General features: G+C 44.1%; 1 protein-coding gene across 3 annotated transcripts in view; it reads left to right on the top strand.

The window, feature by feature from the left end:
* LOC101637714 (transmembrane protein 56) overlaps nt 1-9488 on the top strand; it is a 61434-nt gene that overhangs the window by 1037 nt on the left and 50909 nt on the right. The window contains exon 1 of one of the 3 annotated variants that reach the window (XM_012730149.1): nt 109-169. The exons of the other annotated variants lie outside the window; for them this stretch is intronic. The gene's annotated coding sequence lies outside the window, so the exon portion shown is untranslated. Of the gene's footprint in view, nt 1-108; nt 170-9488 lie in introns of those variants that run through there. 3 annotated transcript variants of the gene reach the window in all.

Here is a 9488-nt window from a genome sequence, read left to right as displayed (position 1 = left end):
GGGTCCCGGGGCCCGCGGCTTCCGAGCCACCCGGCGCCACGCGTGCCACTCGCGTTCCCTCGGTTGCGCGATTCGGGCCGCGGGGGCTCGGCTCAAAGGGGTGGGTGCTTTGGGCGTCGGGGAAAGCTTTCTGCTTAGAGGCCGGGACACCATCAAGTGCGCCAAGTGGGTAAGTCTCCCCGACGGCCACGACTCCCCAACCAAACAAGTCGCTTTTATTTACCCCTGCACTTCTCAAGTGGGTCCCATTTTTAGCCACCGAGTGCTCAAGAGTCTAGTGGGAGAGGGACAGGGCACAGTGTCAGAGGGAGAAATTGGTTTCTATTTCCAGCTCCATCATTTGTCACCCCGGTCAAGTTGATTAAACCAAGTGCCTCGGTTTACCCAGCCATGAAATGGGATCCGTAATGCTCGCGTTTTCCCTCCTCTCCCTATGATAGGAAACCTTCTGTGGACTCTCTTGGCGTTGTTCAAGCATGACCGGGTCTTTCTAATTGCACACCTGAGTGTTCAATGCGGGGTGCATTTTTAAATGAAATTGTAAGATTCATTAATTGTGTAAAATTTTCATTTTAAAAGAAAGATCATTGACAGTGTTTAAAAGAATCTAAAGCAGTTTGGGGACAAGATGGAAGAACTTGGATATTTAGAAGTGGCTTGTGAAGGGGAAAACAGCTGTTACTTTAGTAGAGTCTTCAGTCAGTGGAGTTGAGGAAAATGGGATCTTGGATTGTGTATGCTTTAAGTGAGAGACTGCTGTCTAACCACTTGATTTAGAGTGGAAGCCGTGTTCCCCTGCTATATCTGGTTAAGAGGTCAGAGAACCTGTTTCCAGGACAGAGAACCTGTTTCCTCTTAAGTGTGTAATATACCAAGTAGAGAATGTCTCCCCCCTTGCTTATCTTTTCTTTAAGTTGTATGGGTGAAACTAACTCAGAAAAGTCACCTGCTCTGCGACCCCTTTTGCCACAATACCTCCCTCCCAGCTGAATCCTTACTGTGTGGCCTTTGAGTCTGGCCTGTCTGCAGGCATCAGCTTTCTGTTCTCATGCCTTTCTTTCTAAGCCAACTTTACTTTGTTGGAAAGAATAGTAGCCACTATTTGCAACTTACATTGTCTAGGAGAGTAGGAGTCAAGGGGCTGAAAGTTTATTGCAAATTTCAAAGAATATGGACCCTGGAATTTGGATGCATGAGTTGGCCTATCTTTTTCCAACTCAATATTGGTGAGAGATTCATTTGATTACCCAGGTAAGAGGAGGCTTTGTGAGTAGGGAGCTCTTGAGAAATCTAGCTTGGTGCTAGACTGAGTAAGTGCTTCTCCAGCAAAGGAGTGGGGAGGAGGAAGTGGTGGCCTGGGAGGGGGTGGAGGTGCCTCCCCATAATCACATCATCTGAGAGGTGATCAGGTGCCCTGGATTAGCAGCAGGGCAGGGAAAAGGTTGAGGTAAAGGAGTGGAGCTGCAGGACAGATTCTAGAATGTGCCTGAGGCACTAGGTGTCCTTCTGTCCCTTCTCTTTTAGATTGTTTCTTGCCACCCCTAGGGCAGCTGCCCTGCCTTTTTTTAGACCCTCACTGCCACTCCTATCCCTTGATGTCTAAAGAAGACCCAGCATTTATGTTCTTTCTCCCGGCTGACCTTTCAGGTATGAGAAGAAAACTTCAGATTCTCCCTGTTCCCTACTTCTTAAATTAATGTCCCATTCTCCTACAGATTAAGGATTCTTTGGGCTTCATCAGTTCTTAGAAAGTAAAAAAAAAAAAAAAAAAAAAAAAAAGCAAGACTTATTGTGTCTGAGAAAAGTAAATGGAACAGTCTACATAAAGATACGGAAAGTTAGTTTTTCCATGGAGGAAGATAATGTTATTCATTGTCTGGGTGAAAACCTTGGGCGACTGGGTGAGGGAGGGCAGGGCTGGGGGTCCAGTTGTGCTGGACAGCCTGCTCCCTGGTCCTTGCAAGAGAAGGATGCACCCAGCTCCTGCGGTCACCTTCTGTTTCTGCGCTTACGTTTGCCTTGTGAGAGAGAGAAGACAGCAGCATGAAGGTGGAGTAGTCATCTGTCCTCAAGAAAGGGAAACAGACTAAATTGAACAAGACGGCTGAGCACTAGTCACCTGGCTTTGGTGTCAGGCACTGACACCAATTGACAGCAGAGAACACATTACTGCAGGAAAGTGAGGGTCATTTTATAAGAAAATCTAAGTTATCACTTCAAGAGCGACTTTGGTGCTTTTTCTTGTTGGAGATGAAACGTGGCTCACAAAAAGATGGAGTCCTGCTGCTTTCATGGTGAGACATGTGGGTGTGTGGCAAGCACATCTCAGGCCTGAAAGAAAGACAAGTATAGAAAGGTTTTTTTTTTTCCCCCTTTTGCTCAGAACATTGGTCTCTTCAAGGATTAGGCAGTCCTGTGAATATACAAGTAGCTTGTGAATCTTTGTAGAAGGCCAAGGCTTTGAAAGCAGCCCATGAGGAAGATAGCTGGAAGTCTGCTCAGAGACTGAGCTCAATGGGGGCCAGTAGCAAGGGTGAGGGGGCCTCACATCTTGGGCTAAGCCTTGTCCGTGGGTTTCAAACACTTAGCTTACAGCCCAGAATAAAATGCATTTCTGCAGGTCATAAGAAAAGTATATGTGTAGCTGAAATAAGCTTCATTAAATAGTACTCACTGTGCATTTACTTCTTACTGCCCATTGCATTGTTTTCTCTGTTTCTGCTCTACTTTTGTTCCAATCCTGTCTTTGAAAAACTGATGACCTGTTAATAGATCACAGTCCACTCTTAGGTAACCATTTGTTTAATGAATGGAAAACCCAGTTGCAGTGGAGCAGGTGTTCACTGGGGCCAGAGAGCACTGGTGGAGGTGGGGTGAACATAGAATTGGTGGGGAATAGCATGCCCTCAGTCATGGTGACTGAAAGGTGTGTGGAACCTCATCTAGGAAGGTGCAGGACTCACATAAGGGAGGTCAGCTGGATTGCAGATGCAGAATACCCTGTCTCCAGCAAAACAGCTGGTTTTGAGGGAAGGGGATGTGTGGAAGGAGTGAACTTGGATTTGAAAGTAGTGTCTTCAGAGCAGTAGATTTTTTTCTCTGTAGGTTCAATAAGACAAATGGAGTGAGCACAAGCTGCTGATGGACTTAGGCCAAGTCCACTTCCATCAGCTGGGTCCTGAGCTCAGGGCTCCTAGGACAGAGCAAGTGTAGGAGGCGCGCATCCCCCTCCTGCTTTGAGAAGTCCGTACTGAAGACGCGATGGAATATGTTGTTGCAAACCCTCACTTGCTGATCCAATGCGTTAGGAAGTTGGCTGCTTGCCTCAAAGAGAATTGGAAAAGGATTCTCATTGCATTTTATAAAAGGGCTAGATTGTCAAGACTTCCTTAGACATCTATTTCAGAAGTACAATCAAACTGGATTCATCATTCAGTCTTTGGGATTGCCAAAAAGGCTTCTTGGAGAAATAGGTGAGGCAGCACCCCGCATCCTTGAGCTGATTCCAGCATCTGTGCCCTCAAGTTAATCAAGGGCAGAGGCTCTCTGAAAGCCTTTGATTTTACTTGCAGAGCAATTAGCATCTTCTGCATTTAGTGCCCTCACCAGCAGGCAAGTACACAAAGCCTGGAGGAACCCTGCCCAGGTATCAGAGTCCACAGGTTGCCTGGTTACTGCTTGCTTTGATCGGCCACTTTCTGACCTTGTTGGAGCCTCCCTTTGACCTGTCTCTGCCTTGTCTACTTTTCTTAGCTTAGCTGATGTGTTTCCAGAGTTTGACTTGACCTCTCCTCCGCTATGTGTCTGCTGCTTTCAAACTTCATCTCACTGGTGTTGTCTGAAACTCACCTGATTGTTCCCACCAAGCCTGTACTTGATCCCAACCTGTGCTGTGTTGGTGACACTGTATCCTGTGAGGCCACTCCAGAGAAGTTTTTATAGATAAGCTTATGTATCTGGTTTTGGTTTAACTTTTGAATTTGGGTGATGTGGCACATCTGTCTTGGTCATATTAATTGTAATTGAGGTTCTCCAAATAGTCTTTGAAGAAATCCTTTAAAGCAAAAGTACAGCTTGCAGGTTAAAACTTCTCCCTATTTGGTAGGTATGTACATGTACTTAAAAGAAGCAGTGAGGAAGAAGGGACTTTCATCTGATGCGTAAGTTTAGAACACATTAGACATCTCCTTTTACAAAGAGTTAACATTTTAGGGACATAATTCCCCAACCCAGTCTTGCTCAATTACCATATTTTGTTCTAGAGCATGTAAAAATATTGAGACAATTGTGAATTTAATTAAATGCTTTATAACTTGTTATATTCTATTTTAAGGACTTACAAAAACTGCAGCTGTGTTCTGATTGAGAAAGATTCTTTGCCTTTTCATAGTTCTAAACTTACATGAGTTTCATTAAACAGATCAATTTCTTAATGCTTGGAGGAGGAGCCCAGAAGTTTAAGTAAAGGCTCGTGGGTGGAAGACCAGTCTGTCCAAAAGCTATGCTTAGCCGCCCACAACAGAGGCCAGTCTGGCACATCCCAGCTTACTATCTCTAAGCCAAACCCTTAAGACATTAGGTGTTTTGATTACTTGAGAATGCCTGATAGCCTCCAGACCTTACATTTTTCAGTGTTTCTTTTTTTATTACAAAAGTGAAACTTGCTCATTGTAAAAAAGTTACAGATAACCAATACTAAAAAGAATGGAAAATCACTTCTACCCCCAACTCTCACTTGCCCTGGTTTCATTCCATAACTCAACCAGTGATCAGTTTTGGGGCTATAACCCTCTATATCCCTGTACAAATGGCCAACATATACCCAGTTATTTAGGGAAAAGGTGTTACTTTCCAACTTTATTTTTCCCTTAGTATTTGTGATAGATGCTCTTTTGTATCAATGTTTAGTGAAATAACTTTATTATGGTAGCTCAACTCTATCAATATATTTAACTATTTTCCTATCATTGTGTTACAGGACAGGGACACCCCAGAACCCCCAAACCTCCCCACTTTGAATAGGTTCTGCCATCTGCTGCGTCAAGATAAACATATAAGACCTTTAATGAAAAGGGACTTTCATACAGATAGTGTGCAACGCAGACAAGACAAAGAATAGAGTTTCCAAATCTCACCCACCCCTTTGTGAGTACATGTCCAGCCAGAGTTGGCCCGAAGCGAGAGCCAAAGCTCACCACAAGCTTAAAGCACTTTCCAGCGAGAGAACCATAGGAAAGGATCAGAAACAGACACGTCTGGGAGGAAAAGAGCAAAATCAAAATCAGGATAAAAGCTGCCACAGTGAACCTCCCCACAGGTCTCTCACCCATGCCTGTTTCAACCAGTTGAGGACCAACATGGCGAGTGTAGCTTCTCCATCTGCCTCTGTTGTACATGCCTCCTCCAGGTCTCCTTCTTGCACTCCATCCTGCTTCCTGCTTTCTTCCTCTCCTTGCCAGCTTCTTCTCCTTCCTGCTCAGCTCTACCTTCTATTTTTGGGTGGGGCAGGGATTCTGGGGGGCCACCCCTTTTACTGCGACCACCCTGTTACTGTTGGACCTTAAGGGAACTCCCAAAATGCTGACACAAATGCCCTGACTCATACAGCCTTGTATACTTATGTGAATTTGCTTTGAGGGTAAGGATAAAATTATTAGTGTACTGCCTTTTTAACAGTGCTTCCAAAATTTACATATTCTGCCATTTAATTCCCCAGGTACTCATTTAGCATTAAAAGCAAAGCTCTGTTACAATAAGGATTTCAAAGTGGGACAGTGCATAAACTTGGCTTACAAGAGCTCACCACCCTCTGGGGTAGGAGTAGGCACTATAGGGACTATAATCTCTGTCATTTATTTATAGCCTATCTTGTTCCAAAAATAACCCATGATGACTTACAAAGATGAATACAGCTTGACAAGATAGAATAAGGAAGAAAAACAAGTCAAAAGAAAATAAGATGGAGGTATAGGTGAGGTTGGTTAGTATACTTGGGAGTACTGTTCTCTTCCTGGAAGTTCTGGTTGTAAGCTTTTCAGCAGTTGAAGAGAAGAGACAAACAATTCATTACAAGCTTCCAGATGTCCAGAGGAGAAAGCAAGTCAGAGAAACTCATTCTGGGAGGTGAAAGAAATTTTCTCTTTTAGATTTTCATCAAGGAAATACTCCATTTGCAAGGGCCAGGATTCTCAACATCTTATAGTATAACCTAGTGTCCCTGTATTGTGGTGCCATTTCTGTCGTGTTCCAGGGTGTCATGCATCTCAGTGTAGGATCAGTAGGGTGAGGTGTAAGTTCATGGATTTTATCCAGAAATAACTTTAAGGGGACCTAAAGGAACACCTATCCAGTGCAAACAGCGTGCCGATACTGCTCCTGGACAATTTTTTCCACCAGGTAGTACAGATTGTACAATTTTAGTGGCATTTCTGTGAGTAGAACCCATTTGCCTAAGAATATTAGGCTTGCGACTTACGAAGCAAGAAGTGAATAGATGTTTTACATGGCACTGATGTATTAGAACTGTAACAATGATGGAACAAATATTTTCCTTTAAGAAAAAGCAGCAACAAAAAGCCTTTTCACTTAGTTCATGCAGGAAGGATGATGTTTATTCACATCGTTCAACTCCTGTGTTAGAAAGGATCAGAACTGCCATCCCAAGACGCCTAGAGAGGATTTCCAAACTAAGAATTGTTGAAAGGTTGTAGAGGCTGAGCGCGTCTGTTACAAGGAGTTAGAGAGCTGCCAGTTGACGCAGTTTGACCCTATTTCAGAACTCTGGGAAAACGTCAACGTGCATGAACCACCTGGATCTGAGTTCCTATGACCATTCTTAGTTAAGTCTGTCCCCAGGAACATGGCCCAGAACAAGTCCATGGGGCAAGCTTATATACTTTGAGAGACAAGCCCTGAATTTAAATGTTAAATTTCAGGCCACCTGAAACCACATCTGATTTGTTTTGAATATCTCCTTACTAGCCTATGAAATGGTTCTGGAAAACATGTCACCTTGTTTACACAGTTTTTGCTGGCTGATAGTGTTACATCAGATACAGAAACAAGTTGATAAGTACCATGTTTATTGGAAAATAGTACAGTTGGATCTAGATTTAGATAAGGCAGTTTGGGAGGCTTCAAAAGAGAAGTAGCATTGTTGGTGGCCCTTGGCAACAGCATGAAAGGTCACCTGGAAAATTTAGAAGCTCCTTGATTGTCTTCCAATTAAGCCACTGAGTTTCTCAGTCAGATGTAGGGTATTGATAAGCGGCAGGACTCCTAGACCAAAGATGAAATGGAGGGGGGCAGTGAACACATTCAGAATATCCAATCCCTCTTTGACTTGGTGCCCCGCAGAGATAGGAAAGGCTGGTAGTAATCGGTGCTAGCCTTCACTGAGTGGGATTTTAATCTATTTCTGAATAGCCACCCCAAACTAGTGACTTAAAAGTGATTATTATTTCTCTTATCCTTGGGTAGTAGTTATTCTCCTGGTTCTAGGGTCATTTTGTTACAGGGCAGGGATATAGGCATCTCTGAACCCCCAAACCTGCCTGCTCTAAATAGGTTCTGGCATCCACCACATCAAGACAAAACATCTAAGACTTTAATGAAAAGGAACTTTAATACAGTGAGTATACAACACAGAAGACAAAAAATATATTCTCTAAATCAAGCACGTGAAGTTACCCATCCCCTCATGGACAAAAGTCCACCCAAAAGGGATTGGTCGAAAGCAAGGCCTTAAAGCTGTCACAAGCCTAAAGCACCTTCTGGCCGGGACCCATAGAAAAGGGTCAGAAATGGCCAGACAAGTCTGGGAGGAAAAGAACAAAATCAAAATCAAGATAACACTGCCATGTCAACCTCCCCATGGGTTTCTCACCCACATGTGTTTCAGCCAGCACAGGGTCAAGAAACAAGCAGTTTCTTCACATGTCTCTCTCCTCCATGTGGCTTCCTCAGGTCTCCATCTTGCGTCCTTCTTCCTCAGATTCCTTCACTTCTCTGCTTTTCTCTCCTCAGCTTTACCCTCCTTCTGGGTGGGGCAGGGAACCTGGAACTTCCCCTTTTCCTAAGGGCCACCCTGTTACAATTTGGTGCTGCATTCAGCAGAAGGGTCAGCTGTACTGGAAAGTCCAAGAAGGCTGGGCAGATTGGCTGGTGTTGAGTGTTGCCTGTCCGTTGGGCAGGCTTGTTCTACTGTTTGCCTCTCATCCTCCAGTAGACTGGAGGCTTCTTTACATGGCAGCCTTAGGGCAGTACTCTAAGAGAGGGAAAAGCAGATGCTGCAAGGCATTTGAGACCTACCTAGGCTCCAGACCCTCATAGCCTCTGTCACATTTGTTGGCAGGTGGCAAAACCACCTTTGTGGGAGCAGAGCCATGAAACCCACCTCTGTATGTCAGGAGTGGCAGTATCACATTGCAGAGGAATTTATGGGTATTAAATGATTTACACAAATGACAATGTGCCAAGCCCTGTGCTAGGTTCCTGTCACTCACATCATTTAAGCCAGATAACCACCTCACAATGTACATGTTCTTATGCCTGTTGAGTGGAACTTGCAGGTCTGACAGGCCATTTTCTTCCTGCAAGACCACTTGATAAATACTGGGACTAGGATTTCACTCTAGGTCCTGCTCTAGCTGAATGGAATTCATTTGAAGAACTCAACAGGTGGGAGAAATTTTCAAAATTGTTTTTCATCCCTCTAACCTAGTTATTGCTGTGGGAAGTAGGCAAAAGAGAACTAGAAGGTAGGCAGACAAAGCTCTATCTCATCTCTTCCCTGAAACTCAAGGACTTTTTCAAGGATATTCAGATACAGGATTTGTAGGGGAGAAGGACCTTCCTGTTTCCTTGGGTTTTGACTTTTTGGCTTGTTTGACAGGTATCCCAATGACTCCTTTAAAAAAAAAAAATACTGGGGTCTATCCAACTTTTCCTTGATTTCACAATGTTGCCAAAAAGCCAAAAGATGCCCCAAACCAAGAGACTCCTTCTGTGATCCCTCCAAGAAGGCAAGAGCAGGGTTATGGAAGTAGATACCTCAGAGGCTGAGTAGGGGTTGCTAGCAGAAATTCATTCCTCTCCCCAAGAGTTTCCTTTGGGCATCGTGGCATTGGCTGGTCCCCAATTTGGCTTCAAGGCCCCTTACTCACAGAACTCCTTTCTAAAGCTTCCAGAGTGTGCTGTCATTGACAGGCTGATTTCCTAAAAGATGAGGTCTCAGAATGCGTGTTTCCAACCCCCATGTACTGCATTCCTGTCACCTTTCTGTTAGTGCGGTCTCTTGGTTTAAGGAATTCTGGTTTATCCAAAATCCAGTGCTTGTCATTAGAATTCACAGGATTAGCAAGACAAGGACTTCTTTAAAAACATTTTTTTTGAGGTGGTGAGATGCTTGGGAGCAACACTTGTCTGGCTGTCACCTGTACTCTGAGCTAGAAAATGAGTGGGATTTCCTAAGTGGAGCATTTTTTTTT

The sequence above is a fragment of the Condylura cristata genome, unplaced genomic scaffold, assembly GCF_000260355.1.
Source record: "Condylura cristata isolate star-nosed mole 26May11 unplaced genomic scaffold, ConCri1.0 scaffold00026, whole genome shotgun sequence".
Lineage (NCBI taxonomy): Eukaryota > Metazoa > Chordata > Mammalia > Eulipotyphla > Talpidae > Condylura > Condylura cristata.
Note: the sequence above shows the minus strand (reverse complement) of the source record. Positions and strands in the feature narration are given on the sequence as shown.